Source organism: Crinia signifera, chromosome 11, assembly GCF_055691185.1.
Source record: "Crinia signifera chromosome 11, ASM5569118v1, whole genome shotgun sequence".
Taxonomy (NCBI): Eukaryota; Metazoa; Chordata; class Amphibia; order Anura; family Myobatrachidae; genus Crinia; species Crinia signifera.
This window is the reverse complement of record NC_139227.1, coordinates 8,620,400-8,638,359: the sequence shown is the minus strand read 5'-3', so window position 1 is coordinate 8,638,359 and position 17,960 is coordinate 8,620,400. Positions and strand designations below refer to the sequence as shown.

General features: G+C 48.2%; 57 non-coding genes across 57 annotated transcripts; all 57 read right to left on the bottom strand.

Annotated features, from left to right (window-relative positions):
- Nucleotides 1-122: 122 nt before the first annotated feature.
- TRNAD-GUC (transfer RNA aspartic acid (anticodon GUC)) lies at nucleotides 123-194 on the bottom strand. Its single transcript has one exon. It is a non-coding gene; the product is annotated as a tRNA-Asp (tRNA).
- A 239-nt stretch (nucleotides 195-433) lies between these two features.
- On the bottom strand, nucleotides 434-505 carry TRNAD-GUC (transfer RNA aspartic acid (anticodon GUC)). The gene has a single exon. It is a non-coding gene; the product is annotated as a tRNA-Asp (tRNA).
- Nucleotides 506-744: 239 nt separating this feature from the next.
- TRNAD-GUC (transfer RNA aspartic acid (anticodon GUC)) lies at nucleotides 745-816 on the bottom strand. The gene has a single exon. It is a non-coding gene; the product is annotated as a tRNA-Asp (tRNA).
- A 240-nt stretch (nucleotides 817-1,056) lies between these two features.
- On the bottom strand, nucleotides 1,057-1,128 carry TRNAD-GUC (transfer RNA aspartic acid (anticodon GUC)). The gene has a single exon. It is a non-coding gene; the product is annotated as a tRNA-Asp (tRNA).
- Nucleotides 1,129-1,367: 239 nt separating this feature from the next.
- Nucleotides 1,368-1,439, bottom strand: TRNAD-GUC (transfer RNA aspartic acid (anticodon GUC)). The gene has a single exon. It is a non-coding gene; the product is annotated as a tRNA-Asp (tRNA).
- Nucleotides 1,440-1,678: 239 nt separating this feature from the next.
- TRNAD-GUC (transfer RNA aspartic acid (anticodon GUC)) lies at nucleotides 1,679-1,750 on the bottom strand. Its single transcript has one exon. It is a non-coding gene; the product is annotated as a tRNA-Asp (tRNA).
- A 239-nt stretch (nucleotides 1,751-1,989) lies between these two features.
- Nucleotides 1,990-2,061, bottom strand: TRNAD-GUC (transfer RNA aspartic acid (anticodon GUC)). The gene has a single exon. It is a non-coding gene; the product is annotated as a tRNA-Asp (tRNA).
- Nucleotides 2,062-2,299: 238 nt separating this feature from the next.
- Nucleotides 2,300-2,371, bottom strand: TRNAD-GUC (transfer RNA aspartic acid (anticodon GUC)). Its single transcript has one exon. It is a non-coding gene; the product is annotated as a tRNA-Asp (tRNA).
- Nucleotides 2,372-2,611: 240 nt separating this feature from the next.
- Nucleotides 2,612-2,683, bottom strand: TRNAD-GUC (transfer RNA aspartic acid (anticodon GUC)). Its single transcript has one exon. It is a non-coding gene; the product is annotated as a tRNA-Asp (tRNA).
- A 239-nt stretch (nucleotides 2,684-2,922) lies between these two features.
- On the bottom strand, nucleotides 2,923-2,994 carry TRNAD-GUC (transfer RNA aspartic acid (anticodon GUC)). The gene has a single exon. It is a non-coding gene; the product is annotated as a tRNA-Asp (tRNA).
- Nucleotides 2,995-3,233: 239 nt separating this feature from the next.
- TRNAD-GUC (transfer RNA aspartic acid (anticodon GUC)) lies at nucleotides 3,234-3,305 on the bottom strand. Its single transcript has one exon. It is a non-coding gene; the product is annotated as a tRNA-Asp (tRNA).
- A 239-nt stretch (nucleotides 3,306-3,544) lies between these two features.
- TRNAD-GUC (transfer RNA aspartic acid (anticodon GUC)) lies at nucleotides 3,545-3,616 on the bottom strand. Its single transcript has one exon. It is a non-coding gene; the product is annotated as a tRNA-Asp (tRNA).
- A 239-nt stretch (nucleotides 3,617-3,855) lies between these two features.
- Nucleotides 3,856-3,927, bottom strand: TRNAD-GUC (transfer RNA aspartic acid (anticodon GUC)). Its single transcript has one exon. It is a non-coding gene; the product is annotated as a tRNA-Asp (tRNA).
- A 239-nt stretch (nucleotides 3,928-4,166) lies between these two features.
- TRNAD-GUC (transfer RNA aspartic acid (anticodon GUC)) lies at nucleotides 4,167-4,238 on the bottom strand. The gene has a single exon. It is a non-coding gene; the product is annotated as a tRNA-Asp (tRNA).
- Nucleotides 4,239-4,477: 239 nt separating this feature from the next.
- On the bottom strand, nucleotides 4,478-4,549 carry TRNAD-GUC (transfer RNA aspartic acid (anticodon GUC)). The gene has a single exon. It is a non-coding gene; the product is annotated as a tRNA-Asp (tRNA).
- Nucleotides 4,550-4,788: 239 nt separating this feature from the next.
- On the bottom strand, nucleotides 4,789-4,860 carry TRNAD-GUC (transfer RNA aspartic acid (anticodon GUC)). The gene has a single exon. It is a non-coding gene; the product is annotated as a tRNA-Asp (tRNA).
- A 551-nt stretch (nucleotides 4,861-5,411) lies between these two features.
- On the bottom strand, nucleotides 5,412-5,483 carry TRNAD-GUC (transfer RNA aspartic acid (anticodon GUC)). The gene has a single exon. It is a non-coding gene; the product is annotated as a tRNA-Asp (tRNA).
- Nucleotides 5,484-5,722: 239 nt separating this feature from the next.
- On the bottom strand, nucleotides 5,723-5,794 carry TRNAD-GUC (transfer RNA aspartic acid (anticodon GUC)). The gene has a single exon. It is a non-coding gene; the product is annotated as a tRNA-Asp (tRNA).
- A 238-nt stretch (nucleotides 5,795-6,032) lies between these two features.
- Nucleotides 6,033-6,104, bottom strand: TRNAD-GUC (transfer RNA aspartic acid (anticodon GUC)). Its single transcript has one exon. It is a non-coding gene; the product is annotated as a tRNA-Asp (tRNA).
- A 239-nt stretch (nucleotides 6,105-6,343) lies between these two features.
- On the bottom strand, nucleotides 6,344-6,415 carry TRNAD-GUC (transfer RNA aspartic acid (anticodon GUC)). Its single transcript has one exon. It is a non-coding gene; the product is annotated as a tRNA-Asp (tRNA).
- Nucleotides 6,416-6,655: 240 nt separating this feature from the next.
- On the bottom strand, nucleotides 6,656-6,727 carry TRNAD-GUC (transfer RNA aspartic acid (anticodon GUC)). Its single transcript has one exon. It is a non-coding gene; the product is annotated as a tRNA-Asp (tRNA).
- Nucleotides 6,728-6,966: 239 nt separating this feature from the next.
- Nucleotides 6,967-7,038, bottom strand: TRNAD-GUC (transfer RNA aspartic acid (anticodon GUC)). Its single transcript has one exon. It is a non-coding gene; the product is annotated as a tRNA-Asp (tRNA).
- Nucleotides 7,039-7,277: 239 nt separating this feature from the next.
- TRNAD-GUC (transfer RNA aspartic acid (anticodon GUC)) lies at nucleotides 7,278-7,349 on the bottom strand. The gene has a single exon. It is a non-coding gene; the product is annotated as a tRNA-Asp (tRNA).
- Nucleotides 7,350-7,588: 239 nt separating this feature from the next.
- On the bottom strand, nucleotides 7,589-7,660 carry TRNAD-GUC (transfer RNA aspartic acid (anticodon GUC)). The gene has a single exon. It is a non-coding gene; the product is annotated as a tRNA-Asp (tRNA).
- A 239-nt stretch (nucleotides 7,661-7,899) lies between these two features.
- TRNAD-GUC (transfer RNA aspartic acid (anticodon GUC)) lies at nucleotides 7,900-7,971 on the bottom strand. The gene has a single exon. It is a non-coding gene; the product is annotated as a tRNA-Asp (tRNA).
- A 239-nt stretch (nucleotides 7,972-8,210) lies between these two features.
- TRNAD-GUC (transfer RNA aspartic acid (anticodon GUC)) lies at nucleotides 8,211-8,282 on the bottom strand. Its single transcript has one exon. It is a non-coding gene; the product is annotated as a tRNA-Asp (tRNA).
- Nucleotides 8,283-8,521: 239 nt separating this feature from the next.
- On the bottom strand, nucleotides 8,522-8,593 carry TRNAD-GUC (transfer RNA aspartic acid (anticodon GUC)). Its single transcript has one exon. It is a non-coding gene; the product is annotated as a tRNA-Asp (tRNA).
- Nucleotides 8,594-8,832: 239 nt separating this feature from the next.
- On the bottom strand, nucleotides 8,833-8,904 carry TRNAD-GUC (transfer RNA aspartic acid (anticodon GUC)). Its single transcript has one exon. It is a non-coding gene; the product is annotated as a tRNA-Asp (tRNA).
- A 239-nt stretch (nucleotides 8,905-9,143) lies between these two features.
- On the bottom strand, nucleotides 9,144-9,215 carry TRNAD-GUC (transfer RNA aspartic acid (anticodon GUC)). The gene has a single exon. It is a non-coding gene; the product is annotated as a tRNA-Asp (tRNA).
- Nucleotides 9,216-9,454: 239 nt separating this feature from the next.
- On the bottom strand, nucleotides 9,455-9,526 carry TRNAD-GUC (transfer RNA aspartic acid (anticodon GUC)). The gene has a single exon. It is a non-coding gene; the product is annotated as a tRNA-Asp (tRNA).
- Nucleotides 9,527-9,765: 239 nt separating this feature from the next.
- On the bottom strand, nucleotides 9,766-9,837 carry TRNAD-GUC (transfer RNA aspartic acid (anticodon GUC)). The gene has a single exon. It is a non-coding gene; the product is annotated as a tRNA-Asp (tRNA).
- A 239-nt stretch (nucleotides 9,838-10,076) lies between these two features.
- On the bottom strand, nucleotides 10,077-10,148 carry TRNAD-GUC (transfer RNA aspartic acid (anticodon GUC)). Its single transcript has one exon. It is a non-coding gene; the product is annotated as a tRNA-Asp (tRNA).
- Nucleotides 10,149-10,387: 239 nt separating this feature from the next.
- On the bottom strand, nucleotides 10,388-10,460 carry TRNAD-GUC (transfer RNA aspartic acid (anticodon GUC)). Its single transcript has one exon. It is a non-coding gene; the product is annotated as a tRNA-Asp (tRNA).
- A 239-nt stretch (nucleotides 10,461-10,699) lies between these two features.
- TRNAD-GUC (transfer RNA aspartic acid (anticodon GUC)) lies at nucleotides 10,700-10,771 on the bottom strand. The gene has a single exon. It is a non-coding gene; the product is annotated as a tRNA-Asp (tRNA).
- Nucleotides 10,772-11,010: 239 nt separating this feature from the next.
- On the bottom strand, nucleotides 11,011-11,082 carry TRNAD-GUC (transfer RNA aspartic acid (anticodon GUC)). Its single transcript has one exon. It is a non-coding gene; the product is annotated as a tRNA-Asp (tRNA).
- A 239-nt stretch (nucleotides 11,083-11,321) lies between these two features.
- Nucleotides 11,322-11,393, bottom strand: TRNAD-GUC (transfer RNA aspartic acid (anticodon GUC)). Its single transcript has one exon. It is a non-coding gene; the product is annotated as a tRNA-Asp (tRNA).
- A 239-nt stretch (nucleotides 11,394-11,632) lies between these two features.
- On the bottom strand, nucleotides 11,633-11,704 carry TRNAD-GUC (transfer RNA aspartic acid (anticodon GUC)). Its single transcript has one exon. It is a non-coding gene; the product is annotated as a tRNA-Asp (tRNA).
- Nucleotides 11,705-11,943: 239 nt separating this feature from the next.
- On the bottom strand, nucleotides 11,944-12,015 carry TRNAD-GUC (transfer RNA aspartic acid (anticodon GUC)). The gene has a single exon. It is a non-coding gene; the product is annotated as a tRNA-Asp (tRNA).
- Nucleotides 12,016-12,254: 239 nt separating this feature from the next.
- On the bottom strand, nucleotides 12,255-12,326 carry TRNAD-GUC (transfer RNA aspartic acid (anticodon GUC)). The gene has a single exon. It is a non-coding gene; the product is annotated as a tRNA-Asp (tRNA).
- Nucleotides 12,327-12,565: 239 nt separating this feature from the next.
- Nucleotides 12,566-12,637, bottom strand: TRNAD-GUC (transfer RNA aspartic acid (anticodon GUC)). The gene has a single exon. It is a non-coding gene; the product is annotated as a tRNA-Asp (tRNA).
- Nucleotides 12,638-12,877: 240 nt separating this feature from the next.
- On the bottom strand, nucleotides 12,878-12,949 carry TRNAD-GUC (transfer RNA aspartic acid (anticodon GUC)). The gene has a single exon. It is a non-coding gene; the product is annotated as a tRNA-Asp (tRNA).
- A 239-nt stretch (nucleotides 12,950-13,188) lies between these two features.
- On the bottom strand, nucleotides 13,189-13,260 carry TRNAD-GUC (transfer RNA aspartic acid (anticodon GUC)). The gene has a single exon. It is a non-coding gene; the product is annotated as a tRNA-Asp (tRNA).
- Nucleotides 13,261-13,499: 239 nt separating this feature from the next.
- Nucleotides 13,500-13,571, bottom strand: TRNAD-GUC (transfer RNA aspartic acid (anticodon GUC)). Its single transcript has one exon. It is a non-coding gene; the product is annotated as a tRNA-Asp (tRNA).
- A 239-nt stretch (nucleotides 13,572-13,810) lies between these two features.
- On the bottom strand, nucleotides 13,811-13,883 carry TRNAD-GUC (transfer RNA aspartic acid (anticodon GUC)). The gene has a single exon. It is a non-coding gene; the product is annotated as a tRNA-Asp (tRNA).
- A 239-nt stretch (nucleotides 13,884-14,122) lies between these two features.
- Nucleotides 14,123-14,194, bottom strand: TRNAD-GUC (transfer RNA aspartic acid (anticodon GUC)). Its single transcript has one exon. It is a non-coding gene; the product is annotated as a tRNA-Asp (tRNA).
- Nucleotides 14,195-14,433: 239 nt separating this feature from the next.
- TRNAD-GUC (transfer RNA aspartic acid (anticodon GUC)) lies at nucleotides 14,434-14,505 on the bottom strand. Its single transcript has one exon. It is a non-coding gene; the product is annotated as a tRNA-Asp (tRNA).
- Nucleotides 14,506-14,744: 239 nt separating this feature from the next.
- TRNAD-GUC (transfer RNA aspartic acid (anticodon GUC)) lies at nucleotides 14,745-14,817 on the bottom strand. Its single transcript has one exon. It is a non-coding gene; the product is annotated as a tRNA-Asp (tRNA).
- A 239-nt stretch (nucleotides 14,818-15,056) lies between these two features.
- On the bottom strand, nucleotides 15,057-15,128 carry TRNAD-GUC (transfer RNA aspartic acid (anticodon GUC)). The gene has a single exon. It is a non-coding gene; the product is annotated as a tRNA-Asp (tRNA).
- Nucleotides 15,129-15,367: 239 nt separating this feature from the next.
- Nucleotides 15,368-15,439, bottom strand: TRNAD-GUC (transfer RNA aspartic acid (anticodon GUC)). Its single transcript has one exon. It is a non-coding gene; the product is annotated as a tRNA-Asp (tRNA).
- A 239-nt stretch (nucleotides 15,440-15,678) lies between these two features.
- TRNAD-GUC (transfer RNA aspartic acid (anticodon GUC)) lies at nucleotides 15,679-15,750 on the bottom strand. Its single transcript has one exon. It is a non-coding gene; the product is annotated as a tRNA-Asp (tRNA).
- Nucleotides 15,751-15,989: 239 nt separating this feature from the next.
- Nucleotides 15,990-16,061, bottom strand: TRNAD-GUC (transfer RNA aspartic acid (anticodon GUC)). Its single transcript has one exon. It is a non-coding gene; the product is annotated as a tRNA-Asp (tRNA).
- Nucleotides 16,062-16,300: 239 nt separating this feature from the next.
- On the bottom strand, nucleotides 16,301-16,372 carry TRNAD-GUC (transfer RNA aspartic acid (anticodon GUC)). Its single transcript has one exon. It is a non-coding gene; the product is annotated as a tRNA-Asp (tRNA).
- A 239-nt stretch (nucleotides 16,373-16,611) lies between these two features.
- Nucleotides 16,612-16,684, bottom strand: TRNAD-GUC (transfer RNA aspartic acid (anticodon GUC)). The gene has a single exon. It is a non-coding gene; the product is annotated as a tRNA-Asp (tRNA).
- A 239-nt stretch (nucleotides 16,685-16,923) lies between these two features.
- On the bottom strand, nucleotides 16,924-16,995 carry TRNAD-GUC (transfer RNA aspartic acid (anticodon GUC)). Its single transcript has one exon. It is a non-coding gene; the product is annotated as a tRNA-Asp (tRNA).
- A 240-nt stretch (nucleotides 16,996-17,235) lies between these two features.
- TRNAD-GUC (transfer RNA aspartic acid (anticodon GUC)) lies at nucleotides 17,236-17,307 on the bottom strand. Its single transcript has one exon. It is a non-coding gene; the product is annotated as a tRNA-Asp (tRNA).
- A 239-nt stretch (nucleotides 17,308-17,546) lies between these two features.
- Nucleotides 17,547-17,618, bottom strand: TRNAD-GUC (transfer RNA aspartic acid (anticodon GUC)). Its single transcript has one exon. It is a non-coding gene; the product is annotated as a tRNA-Asp (tRNA).
- Nucleotides 17,619-17,856: 238 nt separating this feature from the next.
- On the bottom strand, nucleotides 17,857-17,928 carry TRNAD-GUC (transfer RNA aspartic acid (anticodon GUC)). The gene has a single exon. It is a non-coding gene; the product is annotated as a tRNA-Asp (tRNA).
- Between the last annotated feature and the right edge of the window lie 32 nt (nucleotides 17,929-17,960).

The window sequence follows — 17,960 nt, the reverse complement described above, 5'->3', positions numbered from 1 at the left end:
TATATATTTAGAGAAATATACAAAAACCAAGGTGTATATTTGACCCTACCATTAGATTCGGACTTTGAGTGTCCATAACCAGGCGCAATCAAACGCCGAACTCCATAAAAACTTGTATCGTCCTCCCCGTCGGGGAATCGAACCCCGGTCTCCCGCGTGACAGGCGGGGATACTCACCACTATACTAACGAGGACTGACTTGGGGGAGGCGTCGGCAAAGTCGGAACTGGCATTACACCCATAAAACCAAGTCAGGGTGAGGTGTCGAAATGAAACGGTGTATTTGGCCACGCATCTCCTTACTCTGTGTATATATATTTAGAGAAATATACAAAAACCAAGGTGTATATTTGACCCTACCATTAGATTCGGACTTTGAGTGTCCATAACCAGGCGCAATCAAACGCCGAACTCCATAAAAACTTGTATCGTCCTCCCCGTCGGGGAGTCGAACCCCGGTCTCCCGCGTGACAGGCGGGGACACTCACCACTATACTAACGAGGACTGACTTGGGGGAGGCGTCGGCAAAGTCGGAACTGGCATTACACCCATAAAACCAAGTCAGGGTGAGGTGTCGAAATGAAACGGTGTATTTGGCCACGCATCTCCTTACTCTGTGTATATATATTTAGAGAAATATACAAAAACCAAGGTGTATATTTGACCCTACCATTAGATTCGGACTTTGAGTGTCCATAACCAGGCGCAATCAAACGCCGAACTCCATAAAAACTTGTATCGTCCTCCCCGTCGGGGAATCGAACCCCGGTCTCCCGCGTGACAGGCGGGGATACTCACCACTATACTAACGAGGACTGACTTGGGGGAGGCGTCGGCAAAGTCGGAACTGGCATTACACCCATAAAACCAAGTCAGGGTGAGGTGTCGAAATGAAACGGTGTATTTGGCCACGCATCTCCTTACTCTGTGTATATATATTTAGAGAAATATACAAAAACCAAGGTGTATATTTGACCCTACCATTAGATTCGGACTTTGAGTGTCCATAACCAGGCGCAATCAAACGCCGAACTCCATAAAAAACTTGTATCGTCCTCCCCGTCGGGGAATCGAACCCCGGTCTCCCGCGTGACAGGCGGGGATACTCACCACTATACTAACGAGGACTGACTTGGGGGAGGCGTCGGCAAAGTCGGAACTGGCATTACACCCATAAAACCAAGTCAGGGTGAGGTGTCGAAATGAAACGGTGTATTTGGCCACGCATCTCCTTACTCTGTGTATATATATTTAGAGAAATATACAAAAACCAAGGTGTATATTTGACCCTACCATTAGATTCGGACTTTGAGTGTCCATAACCAGGCGCAATCAAACGCCGAACTCCATAAAAACTTGTATCGTCCTCCCCGTCAGGGAATCGAACCCCAGTCTCCCGCGTGACAGGCGGGGATACTCACCACTATACTAACGAGGACTGACTTGGGGGAGGCGTCGGCAAAGTCGGAACTGGCATTACACCCATAAAACCAAGTCAGGGTGAGGTGTCGAAATGAAACGGTGTATTTGGCCACGCATCTCCTTACTCTGTGTATATATATTTAGAGAAATATACAAAAACCAAGGTGTATATTTGACCCTACCATTAGATTCGGACTTTGAGTGTCCATAACCAGGCGCAATCAAACGCCGAACTCCATAAAAACTTGTATCGTCCTCCCCGTCGGGGAATCGAACCCCGGTCTCCCGCGTGACAGGCGGGGATACTCACCACTATACTAACGAGGACTGACTTGGGGGAGGCGTCGGCAAAGTCGGAACTGGCATTACACCCATAAAACCAAGTCAGGGTGAGGTGTCGAAATGAAACGGTGTATTTGGCCACGCATCTCCTTACTCTGTGTATATATATTTAGAGAAATATACAAAAACCAAGGTGTATATTTGACCCTACCATTAGATTCGGACTTTGAGTGTCCATAACCAGGCGCAATCAAACGCCGAACTCCATAAAAACTTGTATCGTCCTCCCCGTCGGGGAATCGAACCCCGGTCTCCCGCGTGACAGGCGGGGATACTCACCACTATACTAACGAGTACTGACTTGGGGAGGCGTCGGCAAAGTCGGAACTGGCATTACACCCATAAAACCAAGTCAGGGAGAGGTGTCGAAATGAAACGGTGTATTTGGCCACGCATCTCCTTACTCTGTGTATATATATTTAGAGAAATATACAAAAACCAAGGTGTATATTTGACCCTACCATTAGATTCGGACTTTGAGTGTCCATAACCAGGCGCAATCAAACGCCGAACTCCATAAAAACTTGTATCGTCCTCCCCGTCGGGGAATCGAACCCCGGTCTCCCGCGTGACAGGCGGGGATACTCACCACTATACTAACGAGGACTGACTTGGGGGGAGGCGTCGGCAAAGTCGGAACTGGCATTACACCCATAAAACCAAGTCAGGGTGAGGTGTCGAAATGAAACGGTGTATTTGGCCACGCATCTCCTTACTCTGTGTATATATATTTAGAGAAATATACAAAAACCAAGGTGTATATTTGACCCTACCATTAGATTCGGACTTTGAGTGTCCATAACCAGGCGCAATCAAACGCCGAACTCCATAAAAACTTGTATCGTCCTCCCCGTCGGGGAATCGAACCCCGGTCTCCCGCGTGACAGGCGGGGATACTCACCACTATACTAACGAGGACTGACTTGGGGGAGGCGTCGGCAAAGTCGGAACTGGCATTACACCCATAAAACCAAGTCAGGGTGAGGTGTCGAAATGAAACGGTGTATTTGGCCACGCATCTCCTTACTCTGTGTATATATATTTAGAGAAATATACAAAAACCAAGGTGTATATTTGACCCTACCATTAGATTCGGACTTTGAGTGTCCATAACCAGGCGCAATCAAACGCCGAACTCCATAAAAACTTGTATCGTCCTCCCCGTCGGGGAATCGAACCCCGGTCTCCCGCGTGACAGGCGGGGATACTCACCACTATACTAACGAGGACTGACTTGGGGAAGGCGTCGGCAAAGTCGGAACTGGCATTACACCCATAAAACCAAGTCAGGGTGAGGTGTCGAAATGAAACGGTGTATTTGGCCACGCATCTCCTTACTCTGTGTATATATATTTAGAGAAATATACAAAAACCAAGGTGTATATTTGACCCTACCATTAGATTCGGACTTTGAGTGTCCATAACCAGGCGCAATCAAACGCCGAACTCCATAAAAACTTGTATCGTCCTCCCCGTCGGGGAATCGAACCCCGGTCTCCCGCGTGACAGGCGGGGATACTCACCACTATACTAACGAGGACTGACTTGGGGGAGGCGTCGGCAAAGTCGGAACTGGCATTACACCCATAAAACCAAGTCAGGGTGAGGTGTCGAAATGAAACGGTGTATTTGGCCACGCATCTCCTTACTCTGTGTATATATATTTAGAGAAATATACAAAAACCAAGGTGTATATTTGACCCTACCATTAGATTCGGACTTTGAGTGTCCATAACCAGGCGCAATCAAACGCCGAACTCCATAAAAACTTGTATCGTCCTCCCCGTCGGGGAATCGAACCCCGGTCTCCCGCGTGACAGGCGGGGATACTCACCACTATACTAACGAGGACTGACTTGGGGGAGGGGTCGGCAAAGTCGGAACTGGCATTACACCCATAAAACCAAGTCAGGGTGAGGTGTCGAAATGAAACGGTGTATTTGGCCACGCATCTCCTTACTCTGTGTATATATATTTAGAGAAATATACAAAAACCAAGGTGTATATTTGACCCTACCATTAGATTCGGACTTTGAGTGTCCATAACCAGGCGCAATCAAACGCCGAACTCCATAAAAACTTGTATCGTCCTCCCCGTCGGGGAATCGAACCCCGGTCTCCCGCGTGACAGGCGGGGATACTCACCTCTATACTAACGAGGACTGACTTGGGGGAGGCGTCGGCAAAGTCGGAACTGGCATTACACCCATAAAACCAAGTCAGGGTGAGGTGTCGAAATGAAACGGTGTATTTGGCCACGCATCTCCTTACTCTGTGTATATATATTTAGAGAAATATACAAAAACCAAGGTGTATATTTGACCCTACCATTAGATTCGGACTTTGAGTGTCCATAACCAGGCGCAATCAAACGCCGAACTCCATAAAAACTTGTATCGTCCTCCCCGTCGGGGAATTGAACCCCGGTCTCCCGCGTGACAGGCGGGGATACTCACCACTATACTAACGAGGACTGACTTGGGGGAGGCGTCGGCAAAGTCGGAACTGGCATTACACCCATAAAACCAAGTCAGGGTGAGGTGTCGAAATGAAACGGTGTATTTGGCCACGCATCTCCTTACTCTGTGTATATATATTTAGAGAAATATACAAAAACCAAGGTGTATATTTGACCCTACCATTAGATTCGGACTTTGAGTGTCCATAACCAGGCGCAATCAAACGCCGAACTCCATAAAAACTTGTATCGTCCTCCCCGTCGGGGAATCGAACCCCGGTCTCCCGCGTGACAGGCGGGGATACTCACCACTATACTAACGAGGACTGACTTGGGGGAGGCGTCGGCAAAGTCGGAACTGGCATTACACCCATAAAACCAAGTCAGGGTGAGGTGTCGAAATGAAACGGTGTATTTGGCCACGCATCTCCTTACTCTGTGTATATATATTTAGAGAAATATACAAAAACCAAGGTGTATATTTGACCCTACCATTAGATTCGGACTTTGAGTGTCCATAACCAGGCGCAATCAAACGCCGAACTCCATAAAAACTTGTATCGTCCTCCCCGTCGGGGAATCGAACCCCGGTCTCCCGCGTGACAGGCGGGGATACTCACCACTATACTAACGAGGACTGACTTGGGGGAAGCGTCGGCAAAGTCGGAACTGGCATTACACCCATAAAACCAAGTCAGGGTGAGGTGTCGAAATGAAACGGTGTATTTGGCCACGCATCTCCTTACTCTGTGTATATATATTTAGAGAAATATACAAAAACCAAGGTGTATATTTGACCCTACCATTAGATTCGGACTTTGAGTGTCCATAACCAGGCGCAATCAAACGCCGAACTCCATAAAAACTTGTATCGTCCTCCCCGATGGAGGAATCGAATCCCGGTCTCCCGCGTGACAGGCGGGGATACTCACCACTATACTAACGAGGACTGACTTGGGGGAGGCGTCGGCAAAGTCGGAACTGGCATTACACCCATAAAACCAAGTCAGGGTGAGGTGTCGAAATGAAACGGTGTATTTGGCCACGCATCTCCTTACTCTGTGTATATATATTTAGAGAAATATACAAAAACCAAGGTGTATATTTGACCCTACCATTAGATTCGGACTTTGAGTGTCCATAACCAGGCGCAATCAAACGCCGAACTCCATAAAAACTTGTATCGTCCTCCCCGTCGGGGAATCGAACCCCGGTCTCCCGCGTGACAGGCGGGGATACTCACCACTATACTAACGAGGACTGACTTGGGGGAGGCGTCGGCAAAGTCGGAACTGGCATTACACCCATAAAACCAAGTCAGGGTGAGGTGTCGAAATGAAACAGTGTATTTGGCCACGCATCTCCTTACTCTGTGTATATATATTTAGAGAAATATACAAAAACCAAGGTGTATATTTGACCCTACCATTAGATTCGGACTTTGAGTGTCCATAACCAGGCGCAATCAAACGCCGAACTCCATAAAAACTTGTATCGTCCTCCCCGTCGGGGAATCGAACCCCGGTCTCCCGCGTGACAGGCGGGGATACTCACCACTATACTAACGAGGACTGACTTGGGGGAGGCGTCGGCAAAGTCGGAACTGGCATTACACCCATAAAACCAAGTCAGGGTGAGGTGTCGAAATGAAACGGTGTATTTGGCCACGCATCTCCTTACTCTGTGTATATATATTTAGAGAAATATACAAAAACCAAGGTGTATATTTGACCCTACCATTAGATTCGGACTTTGAGTGTCCATAACCAGGCGCAATCAAACGCCGAACTCCATAAAAACTTGTATCGCCTCCCCGTCGGGGAATCGAACCCCGGTCTCCCGCGTGACAGGCGGGGATACTCACCACTATACTAACGAGGACTGACTTGGGGGAGGCGTCGGCAAAGTCGGAACTGGCATTACACCCATAAAACCAAGTCAGGGTGAGGTGTCGAAATGAAACGGTGTATTTGGCCACGCATCTCCTTACTCTGTGTATATATATTTAGAGAAATATACAAAAACCAAGGTGGATATTTGACCCTACCATTAGATTCGGACTTTGAGTGTCCATAACCAGGCGCAATCAAACGCCGAACTCCATAAAAACTTGTATCGTCCTCCCCGTCGGGGAATCGAACCCCGGTCTCCCGCGTGACAGGCGGGGATACTCACCACTATACTAACGAGGACTGACTTGGGGGAGGCGTCGGCAAAGTCGGAACTGGCATTACACCCATAAAACCTAAGTCAGGGTGAGGTGTCGAAATGAAACGGTGTATTTGGCCACGCATCTCCTTACTCTGTGTATATATATTTAGAGAAATATACAAAAACCAAGGTGTATATTTGACCCTACCATTAGATTCGGACTTTGAGTGTCCATAACCAGGCGCAATCAAACGCCGAACTCCATAAAAACTTGTATCGTCCTCCCCGTCGGGGAATCGAACCCCGGTCTCCCGCGTGACAGGCGGGGATACTCACCACTATACTAACGAGGACTGACTTGGGGGAGGCGTCGGCAAAGTCGGAACTGGCATTACACCCATAAAACCAAGTCAGGGTGAGGTGTCGAAATGAAACAGTGTATTTGGCCACGCATCTCCTTACTCTGTGTATATATATTTAGAGAAATATACAAAAACCAAGGTGTATATTTGACCCTACCATTAGATTCGGACTTTGAGTGTCCATAACCAGGCGCAATCAAACGCCGAACTCCATAAAAACTTGTATCGTCCTCCCCGTCGGGGAATCGAACCCCGGTCTCCCGCGTGACAGGCGGGGATACTCACCACTATACTAACGAGGACTGACTTGGGGGAGGCGTCGGCAAAGTCGGAACTGGCATTACACCCATAAAACCAAGTCAGGGTGAGGTGTCGAAATGAAACGGTGTATTTGGCCACGCATCTCCTTACTCTGTGTATATATATTTAGAGAAATATACAAAAACCAAGGTGTATATTTGACCCTACCATTAGATTCGGACTTTGAGTGTCCATAACCAGGCGCAATCAAACGCCGAACTCCATAAAAACTTGTATCGCCCTCCCCGTCGGGGAATCGAACCCCGGTCTCCCGCGTGACAGGCGGGGATACTCACCACTATACTAACGAGGACTGACTTGGGGGAGGCGTCGGCAAAGTCGGAACTGGCATTACACCCATAAAACCAAGTCAGGGTGAGGTGTCGAAATGAAACGGTGTATTTGGCCACGCATCTCCTTACTCTGTGTATATATATTTAGAGAAATATACAAAAACCAAGGTGTATATTTGACCCTACCATTAGATTCGGACTTTGAGTGTCCATAACCAGGCGCAATCAAACGCCGAACTCCATAAAAACTTGTATCGTCCTCCCCGTCGGGGAATCGAACCCCGGTCTCCCGCGTGACAGGCGGGGATACTCACCACTATACTAACGAGGACTGACTTGGGGGAGGCGTCGGCAAAGTCGGAACTGGCATTACACCCATAAAACCAAGTCAGGGTGAGGTGTCGAAATGAAACGGTGTATTTGGCCACGCATCTCCTTACTCTGTGTATATATATTTAGAGAAATATACAAAAACCAAGGTGTATATTTGACCCTACCATTAGATTCGGACTTTGAGTGTCCATAACCAGGCGCAATCAAACGCCGAACTCCATAAAAACTTGTATCGTCCTCCCCGTCGGGGAATCGAACCCCGGTCTCCCGCGTGACAGGCGGGGATACTCACCACTATACTAACGAGGACTGACTTGGGGGAGGCGTCGGCAAAGTCGGAACTGGCATTACACCCATAAAACCAAGTCAGGGTGAGGTGTCGAAATGAAACGGTGTATTTGGCCACGCATCTCCTTACTCTGTGTATATATATTTAGAGAAATATACAAAAACCAAGGTGTATATTTGACCCTACCATTAGATTCGGACTTTGAGTGTCCATAACCAGGTGCAATCAAACGCCGAACTCCATAAAAACTTGTATCGTCCTCCCCGTCGGGGAATCGAACCCCGGTCTCCCGCGTGACAGGCGGGGATACTCACCACTATACTAACGAGGACTGACTTGGGGGAGGCGTCGGCAAAGTCGGAACTGGCATTACACCCATAAAACCAAGTCAGGGTGAGGTGTCGAAATGAAACGGTGTATTTGGCCACGCATCTCCTTACTCTGTGTATATATATTTAGAGAAATATACAAAAACCAAGGTGTATATTTGACCCTACCATTAGATTCGGACTTTGAGTGTCCATAACCAGGCGCAATCAAACGCCGAACTCCATAAAAACTTGTATCGTCCTCCCCGTCGGGGAATCGAACCCCGGTCTCCCGCGTGACAGGCGGGGATACTCACCACTATACTAACGAGGACTGACTTGGGGGAGGCGTCGGCAAAGTCGGAACTGGCATTACACCCATAAAACCAAGTCAGGGTGAGGTGTCGAAATGAAACGGTGTATTTGGCCACGCATCTCCTTACTCTGTGTATATATATTTAGAGAAATATACAAAAACCAAGGTGTATATTTGACCCTACCATTAGATTCGGACTTTGAGTGTCCATAACCAGGCGCAATCAAACGCCGAACTCCATAAAAACTTGTATCGTCCTCCCCGTCGGGGAATCGAACCCCGGTCTCCCGCGTGACAGGCGGGGATACTCACCACTATACTAACGAGGACTGACTTGGGGGAGGCGTCGGCAAAGTCGGAACTGGCATTACACCCATAAAACCAAGTCAGGGTGAGGTGTCGAAATGAAACGGTGTATTTGGCCACGCATCTCCTTACTCTGTGTATATATATTTAGAGAAATATACAAAAACCAAGGTGTATATTTGACCCTACCATTAGATTCGGACTTTGAGTGTCCATAACCAGGCGCAATCAAACGCCGAACTCCATAAAAACTTGTATCGTCCTCCCCGTCGGGGAATCGAACCCCGGTCTCCCGCGTGACAGGCGGGGATACTCACCACTATACTAACGAGGACTGACTTGGGGGAGGCGTCGGCAAAGTCGGAACTGGCATTACACCCATAAAACCAAGTCAGGGTGAGGTGTCGAAATGAAACGGTGTATTTGGCCACGCATCTCCTTACTCTGTGTATATATATTTAGAGAAATATACAAAAACCAAGGTGTATATTTGACCCTACCATTAGATTCGGACTTTGAGTGTCCATAACCAGGCGCAATCAAACGCCGAACTCCATAAAAACTTGTATCGTCCTCCCCGTCGGGGAATCGAACCCCGGTCTCCCGCGTGACAGGCGGGGATACTCACCACTATACTAACGAGGACTGACTTGGGGGAGGCGTCGGCAAAGTCGGAACTGGCATTACACCCATAAAACCAAGTCAGGGTGAGGTGTCGAAATGAAACGGTGTATTTGGCCACGCATCTCCTTACTCTGTGTATATATATTTAGAGAAATATACAAAAACCAAGGTGTATATTTGACCCTACCATTAGATTCGGACTTTGAGTGTCCATAACCAGGCGCAATCAAACGCCGAACTCCATAAAAACTTGTATCGTCCTCCCCGTCGGGGAATCGAACCCCGGTCTCCCGCGTGACAGGCGGGGATACTCACCACTATACTAACGAGGACTGACTTGGGGGAGGCGTCGGCAAAGTCGGAACTGGCATTACACCCATAAAACCAAGTCAGGGTGAGGTGTCGAAATGAAACGGTGTATTTGGCCACGCATCTCCTTACTCTGTGTATATATATTTAGAGAAATATACAAAAACCAAGGTGTATATTTGACCCTACCATTAGATTCGGACTTTGAGTGTCCATAACCAGGCGCAATCAAACGCCGAACTCCATAAAAACTTGTATCGTCCTCCCCGTCGGGGAATCGAACCCCGGTCTCCCGCGTGACAGGCGGGGATACTCACCACTATACTAACGAGGACTGACTTGGGGGAGGCGTCGGCAAAGTCGGAACTGGCATTACACCCATAAAACCAAGTCAGGGTGAGGTGTCGAAATGAAACGGTGTATTTGGCCACGCATCTCCTTACTCTGTGTATATATATTTAGAGAAATATACAAAAACCAAGGTGTATATTTGACCCTACCATTAGATTCGGACTTTGAGTGTCCATAACCAGGCGCAATCAAACGCCGAACTCCATAAAAACTTGTATCGTCCTCCCCGTCGGGGAATCGAACCCCGGTCTCCCCGCGTGACAGGCGGGGATACTCACCACTATACTAACGAGGACTGACTTGGGGGAGGCGTCGGCAAAGTCGGAACTGGCATTACACCCATAAAACCAAGTCAGGGTGAGGTGTCGAAATGAAACGGTGTATTTGGCCACGCATCTCCTTACTCTGTGTATATATATTTAGAGAAATATACAAAAACCAAGGTGTATATTTGACCCTACCATTAGATTCGGACTTTGAGTGTCCATAACCAGGCGCAATCAAACGCCGAACTCCATAAAAACTTGTATCGTCCTCCCCGTCGGGGAATCGAACCCCGGTCTCCCGCGTGACAGGCGGGGATACTCACCACTATACTAACGAGGACTGACTTGGGGGAGGCGTCGGCAAAGTCGGAACTGGCATTACACCCATAAAACCAAGTCAGGGTGAGGTGTCGAAATGAAACGGTGTATTTGGCCACGCATCTCCTTACTCTGTGTATATATATTTAGAGAAATATACAAAAACCAAGGTGTATATTTGACCCTACCATTAGATTCGGACTTTGAGTGTCCATAACCAGGCGCAATCAAACGCCGAACTCCATAAAAACTTGTATCGTCCTCCCCGTCGGGGAATCGAACCCCGGTCTCCCGCGTGACAGGCGGGGATACTCACCACTATACTAACGAGGACTGACTTGGGGGAGGCGTCGGCAAAGTCGGAACTGGCATTACACCCATAAAACCAAGTCAGGGTGAGGTGTCGAAATGAAACGGTGTATTTGGCCACGCATCTCCTTACTCTGTGTATATATATTTAGAGAAATATACAAAAACCAAGGTGTATATTTGACCCTACCATTAGATTCGGACTTTGAGTGTCCATAACCAGGCGCAATCAAACGCCGAACTCCATAAAAACTTGTATCGTCCTCCCCGTCGGGGAATCGAACCCCGGTCTCCCGCGTGACAGGCGGGGATACTCACCACTATACTAACGAGGACTGACTTGGGGGAGGCGTCGGCAAAGTCGGAACTGGCATTACACCCATAAAACCAAGTCAGGGTGAGGTGTCGAAATGAAACGGTGTATTTGGCCACGCATCTCCTTACTCTGTGTATATATATTTAGAGAAATATACAAAAACCAAGGTGTATATTTGACCCTACCATTAGATTCGGACTTTGAGTGTCCATAACCAGGCGCAATCAAACGCCGAACTCCATAAAAACTTGTATCGTCCTCCCCGTCGGGGAATCGAACCCCGGTCTCCCGCGTGACAGGCGGGGATACTCACCACTATACTAACGAGGACTGACTTGGGGGAGGCGTCGGCAAAGTCGGAACTGGCATTACACCCATAAAACCAAGTCAGGGTGAGGTGTCGAAATGAAACGGTGTATTTGGCCACGCATCTCCTTACTCTGTGTATATATATTTAGAGAAATATACAAAAACCAAGGTGTATATTTGACCCTACCATTAGATTCGGACTTTGAGTGTCCATAACCAGGCGCAATCAAACGCCGAACTCCATAAAAACTTGTATCGTCCTCCCCGTCGGGGAATCGAACCCCGGTCTCCCGCGTGACAGGCGGGGATACTCACCACTATACTAACGAGGACTGACTTGGGGGAGGCGTCGGCAAAGTCGGAACTGGCATTACACCCATAAAACCAAGTCAGGGTGAGGTGTCGAAATGAAACGGTGTATTTGGCCACGCATCTCCTTACTCTGTGTATATATATTTAGAGAAATATACAAAAACCAAGGTGTATATTTGACCCTACCATTAGATTCGGACTTTGAGTGTCCATAACCAGGCGCAATCAAACGCCGAACTCCATAAAAACTTGTATCGTCCTCCCCGTCGGGGAATCGAACCCCGGTCTCCCGCGTGACAGGCGGGGATACTCACCACTATACTAACGAGGACTGACTTGGGGGAGGCGTCGGCAAAGTCGGAACTGGCATTACACCCATAAAACCAAGTCAGGGTGAGGTGTCGAAATGAAACGGTGTATTTGGCCACGCATCTCCTTACTCTGTGTATATATATTTAGAGAAATATACAAAAACCAAGGTGTATATTTGACCCTACCATTAGATTCGGACTTTGAGTGTCCATAACCAGGCGCAATCAAACGCCGAACTCCATAAAAACTTGTATCGTCCTCCCCGTCGGGGAATCGAACCCCGGTCTCCCGCGTGACAGGCGGGGATACTCACCACTATACTAACGAGGACTGACTTGGGGGAGGCGTCGGCAAAGTCGGAACTGGCATTACAACCCATAAAACCAAGTCAGGGTGAGGTGTCGAAATGAAACGGTGTATTTGGCCACGCATCTCCTTACTCTGTGTATATATATTTAGAGAAATATACAAAAACCAAGGTGTATATTTGACCCTACCATTAGATTCGGACTTTGAGTGTCCATAACCAGGCGCAATCAAACGCCGAACTCCATAAAAACTTGTATCGTCCTCCCCGTCGGGGAATCGAACCCCGGTCTCCCGCGTGACAGGCGGGGATACTCACCACTATACTAACGAGGACTGACTTGGGGGAGGCGTCGGCAAAGTCGGAACTGGCATTACACCCATAAAACCAAGTCAGGGTGAGGTGTCGAAATGAAACGGTGTATTTGGCCACGCATCTCCTTACTCTGTGTATATATATTTAGAGAAATATACAAAAACCAAGGTGTATATTTGACCCTACCATTAGATTCGGACTTTGAGTGTCCATAACCAGGCGCAATCAAACGCCGAACTCCATAAAAACTTGTATCGTCCTCCCCGTCGGGGAATCGAACCCCGGTCTCCCGCGTGACAGGCGGGGATACTCACCACTATACTAACGAGGACTGACTTGGGGGAGGCGTCGGCAAAGTCGGAACTGGCATTACACCCATAAAACCAAGTCAGGGTGAGGTGTCGAAATGAAACGGTGTATTTGGCCACGCATCTCCTTACTCTGTGTATATATATTTAGAGAAATATACAAAAACCAAGGTGTATATTTGACCCTACCATTAGATTCGGACTTTGAGTGTCCATAACCAGGCGCAATCAAACGCCGAACTCCATAAAAACTTGTATCGTCCTCCCCGTCGGGGAATCGAACCCCGGTCTCCCGCGTGACAGGCGGGGATACTCACCACTATACTAACGAGGACTGACTTGGGGGAGGCGTCGGCAAAGTCGGAACTGGCATTACACCCATAAAACCAAGTCAGGGTGAGGTGTCGAAATGAAACGGTGTATTTGGCCACGCATCTCCTTACTCTGTGTATATATATTTAGAGAAATATACAAAAACCAAGGTGTATATTTGACCCTACCATTAGATTCGGACTTTGAGTGTCCATAACCAGGCGCAATCAAACGCCGAACTCCATAAAAACTTGTATCGTCCTCCCCGTCGGGGAAGTCGAACCCCGGTCTCCCGCGTGACAGGCGGGGATACTCACCACTATACTAACGAGGACTGACTTGGGGGAGGCGTCGGCAAAGTCGGAACTGGCATTACACCCATAAAACCAAGTCAGGGTGAGGTGTCGAAATGAAACGGTGTATTTGGCCACGCATCTCCTTACTCTGTGTATATATATTTAGAGAAATATACAAAAACCAAGGTGTATATTTGACCCTACCATTAGATTCGGACTTTGAGTGTCCATAACCAGGCGCAATCAAACGCCGAACTCCATAAAAACTTGTATCGTCCTCCCCGTCGGGGAATCGAACCCCGGTCTCCCGCGTGACAGGCGGGGATACTCACCACTATACTAACGAGGACTGACTTGGGGGAGGCGTCGGCAAAGTCGGAACTGGCATTACACCCATAAAACCAAGTCAGGGTGAGGTGTCGAAATGAAACGGTGTATTTGGCCACGCATCTCCTTACTCTGTGTATATATATTTAGAGAAATATACAAAAACCAAGGTGTATATTTGACCCTACCATTAGATTCGGACTTTGAGTGTCCATAACCAGGCGCAATCAAACGCCGAACTCCATAAAAACTTGTATCGTCCTCCCCGTCGGGGAATCGAACCCCGGTCTCCCGCGTGACAGGCGGGGATACTCACCACTATACTAACGAGGACTGACTTGGGGGAGGCGTCGGCAAAGTCGGAACTGGCATTACACCCATAAAACCAAGTCAGGGTGAGGTGTCGAAATGAAACGGTGTATTTGGCCACGCATCTCCTTACTCTGTGTATATATATTTAGAGAAATATACAAAAACCAAGGTGTATATTTGACCCTACCATTAGATTCGGACTTTGAGTGTCCATAACCAGGCGCAATCAAACGCCGAACTCCATAAAAACTTGTATCGTCCTCCCCGTCGGGGAATCGAACCCCGGTCTCCCCGCGTGACAGGCGGGGATACTCACCACTATACTAACGAGGACTGACTTGGGGGAGGCGTCGGCAAAGTCGGAACTGGCATTACACCCATAAAACCAAGTCAGGGTGAGGTGTCGAAATGAAACGGTGTATTTGGCCACGCATCTCCTTACTCTGTGTATATATATTTAGAGAAATATACAAAAACCAAGGTGTATATTTGACCCTACCATTAGATTCGGACTTTGAGTGTCCATAACCAGGCGCAATCAAACGCCGAACTCCATAAAAACTTGTATCGTCCTCCCCGTCGGGGAATCGAACCCCGGTCTCCCGCGTGACAGGCGGGGATACTCACCACTATACTAACGAGGACTGACTTGGGGGAGGCGTCGGCAAAGTCGGAACTGGCATTACACCCATAAAACCAAGTCAGGGTGAGGTGTCGAAATGAAACGGTGTATTTGGCCACGCATCTCCTTACTCTGTGTATATATATTTAGAGAAATATACAAAAACCAAGGTGTATATTTGACCCTACCATTAGATTCGGACTTTGAGTGTCCATAACCAGGCGCAATCAAACGCCGAACTCCATAAAAACTTGTATCGTCCTCCCCGTCGGGGAATCGAACCCCGGTCTCCCGCGTGACAGGCGGGGATACTCACCACTATACTAACGAGGACTGACTTGGGGGAGGCGTCGGCAAAGTCGGAACTGGCATTACACCCATAAAACCAAGTCAGGGTGAGGTGTCGAAATGAAACGGTGTATTTGGCCACGCATCTCCTTACTCTGTGTATATATATTTAGAGAAATATACAAAAACCAAGGTGTATATTTGACCCTACCATTAGATTCGGACTTTGAGTGTCCATAACCAGGCGCAATCAAACGCCGAACTCCATAAAAACTTGTATCGTCCTCCCCGTCGGGGAATCGAACCCCGGTCTCCCGCGTGACAGGCGGGGATACTCACCACTATACTAACGAGGACTGACTTGGGGGAGGCGTCGGCAAAGTCGGAACTGGCATTACACCCATAAAACCAAGTCAGGGTGAGGTGTCGAAATGAAACGGTGTATTTGGCCACGCATCTCCTTACTCTGTGTATATATATTTAGAGAAATATACAAAAACCAAGGTGTATATTTGACCCTACCATTAGATTCGGACTTTGAGTGTCCATAACCAGGCGCAATCAAACGCCGAACTCCATAAAAACTTGTATCGTCCTCCCCGTCGGGGAATCGAACCCCGGTCTCCCGCGTGACAGGCGGGGATACTCACCACTATACTAACGAGGACTGACTTGGGGGAGGCGTCGGCAAAGTCGGAACTGGCATTACACCCATAAAACCAAGTCAGGGTGAGGTGTCGAAATGAAACGGTGTATTTGGCCACGCATCTCCTTACTCTGTGTATATATATTTAGAGAAATATACAAAAACCAAGGTGTATATTTGACCCTACCATTAGATTCGGACTTTGAGTGTCCATAACCAGGCGCAATCAAACGCCGAACTCCATAAAAACTTGTATCGTCCTCCCCGTCGGGGAATCGAACCCCGGTCTCCCGCGTGACAGGCGGGGATACTCACCACTATACTAACGAGGACTGACTTGGGGGAGGCGTCGGCAAAGTCGGAACTGGCATTACACCCATAAAACCAAGTCAGGGTGAGGTGTCGAAATGAAACGGTGTATTTGGCCACGCATCTCCTTACTCTGTGTATATATATTTAGAGAAATATACAAAAACCAAGGTGTATATTTGACCCTACCATTAGATTCGGACTTTGAGTGTCCATAACCAGGCGCAATCAAACGCCGAACTCCATAAAAACTTGTATCGTCCTCCCCGTCGGGGAATCGAACCCCGGTCCTCCCGCGTGACAGGCGGGGATACTCACCACTATACTAACGAGGACTGACTTGGGGGAGGCGTCGGCAAAGTCGGAACTGGCATTACACCCATAAAACCAAGTCAGGGTGAGGTGTCGAAATGAAACGGTGTATTTGGCCACGCATCTCCTTACTCTGTGTATATATATTTAGAGAAATATACAAAAACCAAGGTGTATATTTGACCCTACCATTAGATTCGGACTTTGAGTGTCCATAACCAGGCGCAATCAAACGCCGAACTCCATAAAAACTTGTATCGTCCTCCCCGTCGGGGAATCGAACCCCGGTCTCCCGCGTGACAGGCGGGGATACTCACCACTATACTAACGAGGACTGACTTGGGGGAGGCGTCGGCAAAGTCGGAACTGGCATTACACCCATAAAACCAAGTCAGGGTGAGGTGTCGAAATGAAACGGTGTATTTGGCCACGCATCTCCTTACTCTGTGTATATATATTTAGAGAAATATACAAAAACCAAGGTGTATATTTGACCCTACCATTAGATTCGGACTTTGAGTGTCCATAACCAGGCGCAATCAAACGCCGAACTCCCATAAAAACTTGTATCGTCCTCCCCGTCGGGGAATCGAACCCCGGTCTCCCGCGTGACAGGCGGGGATACTCACCACTATACTAACGAGGACTGACTTGGGGGAGGCGTCGGCAAAGTCGGAACTGGCATTACACCCATAAAACCAAGTCAGGGTGAGGTGTCGAAATGAAACGGTGTATTTGGCCACGCATCTCCTTACTCTGTGTATATATATTTAGAGAAATATACAAAAACCAAGGTGTATATTTGACCCTACCATTAGATTCGGACTTTGAGTGTCCATAACCAGGCGCAATCAAACGCCGAACTCCATAAAAACTTGTATCGTCCTCCCCGTCGGGGAATCGAACCCCGGTCTCCCGCGTGACAGGCGGGGATACTCACCACTATACTAACGAGGACTGACTTGGGGGAGGCGTCGGCAAAGTCGGAACTGGCATTGACACCATAAAACCAAGTCAGGGTGAGGTGTCGAAATGAAACGGTGTATTTGGCCACGCATCTCCTTACTCTGTGTATATATATTTAGAGAAATATACAAAAACCAAGGTGTATATTTGACCCTACCATTAGATTCGGACTTGAGTGTCCATAACCAGGCGCAATCAAACGCCGAACTCCATAAAAACTTGTATCGTCCTCCCCGTCGGGGAATCGAACCCCGGTCTCCCGCGTGACAGGCGGGGATACTCACCACTATACTAACGAGGACTGACTTGGGGGAGGCGTCGGCAAAGGCCGGA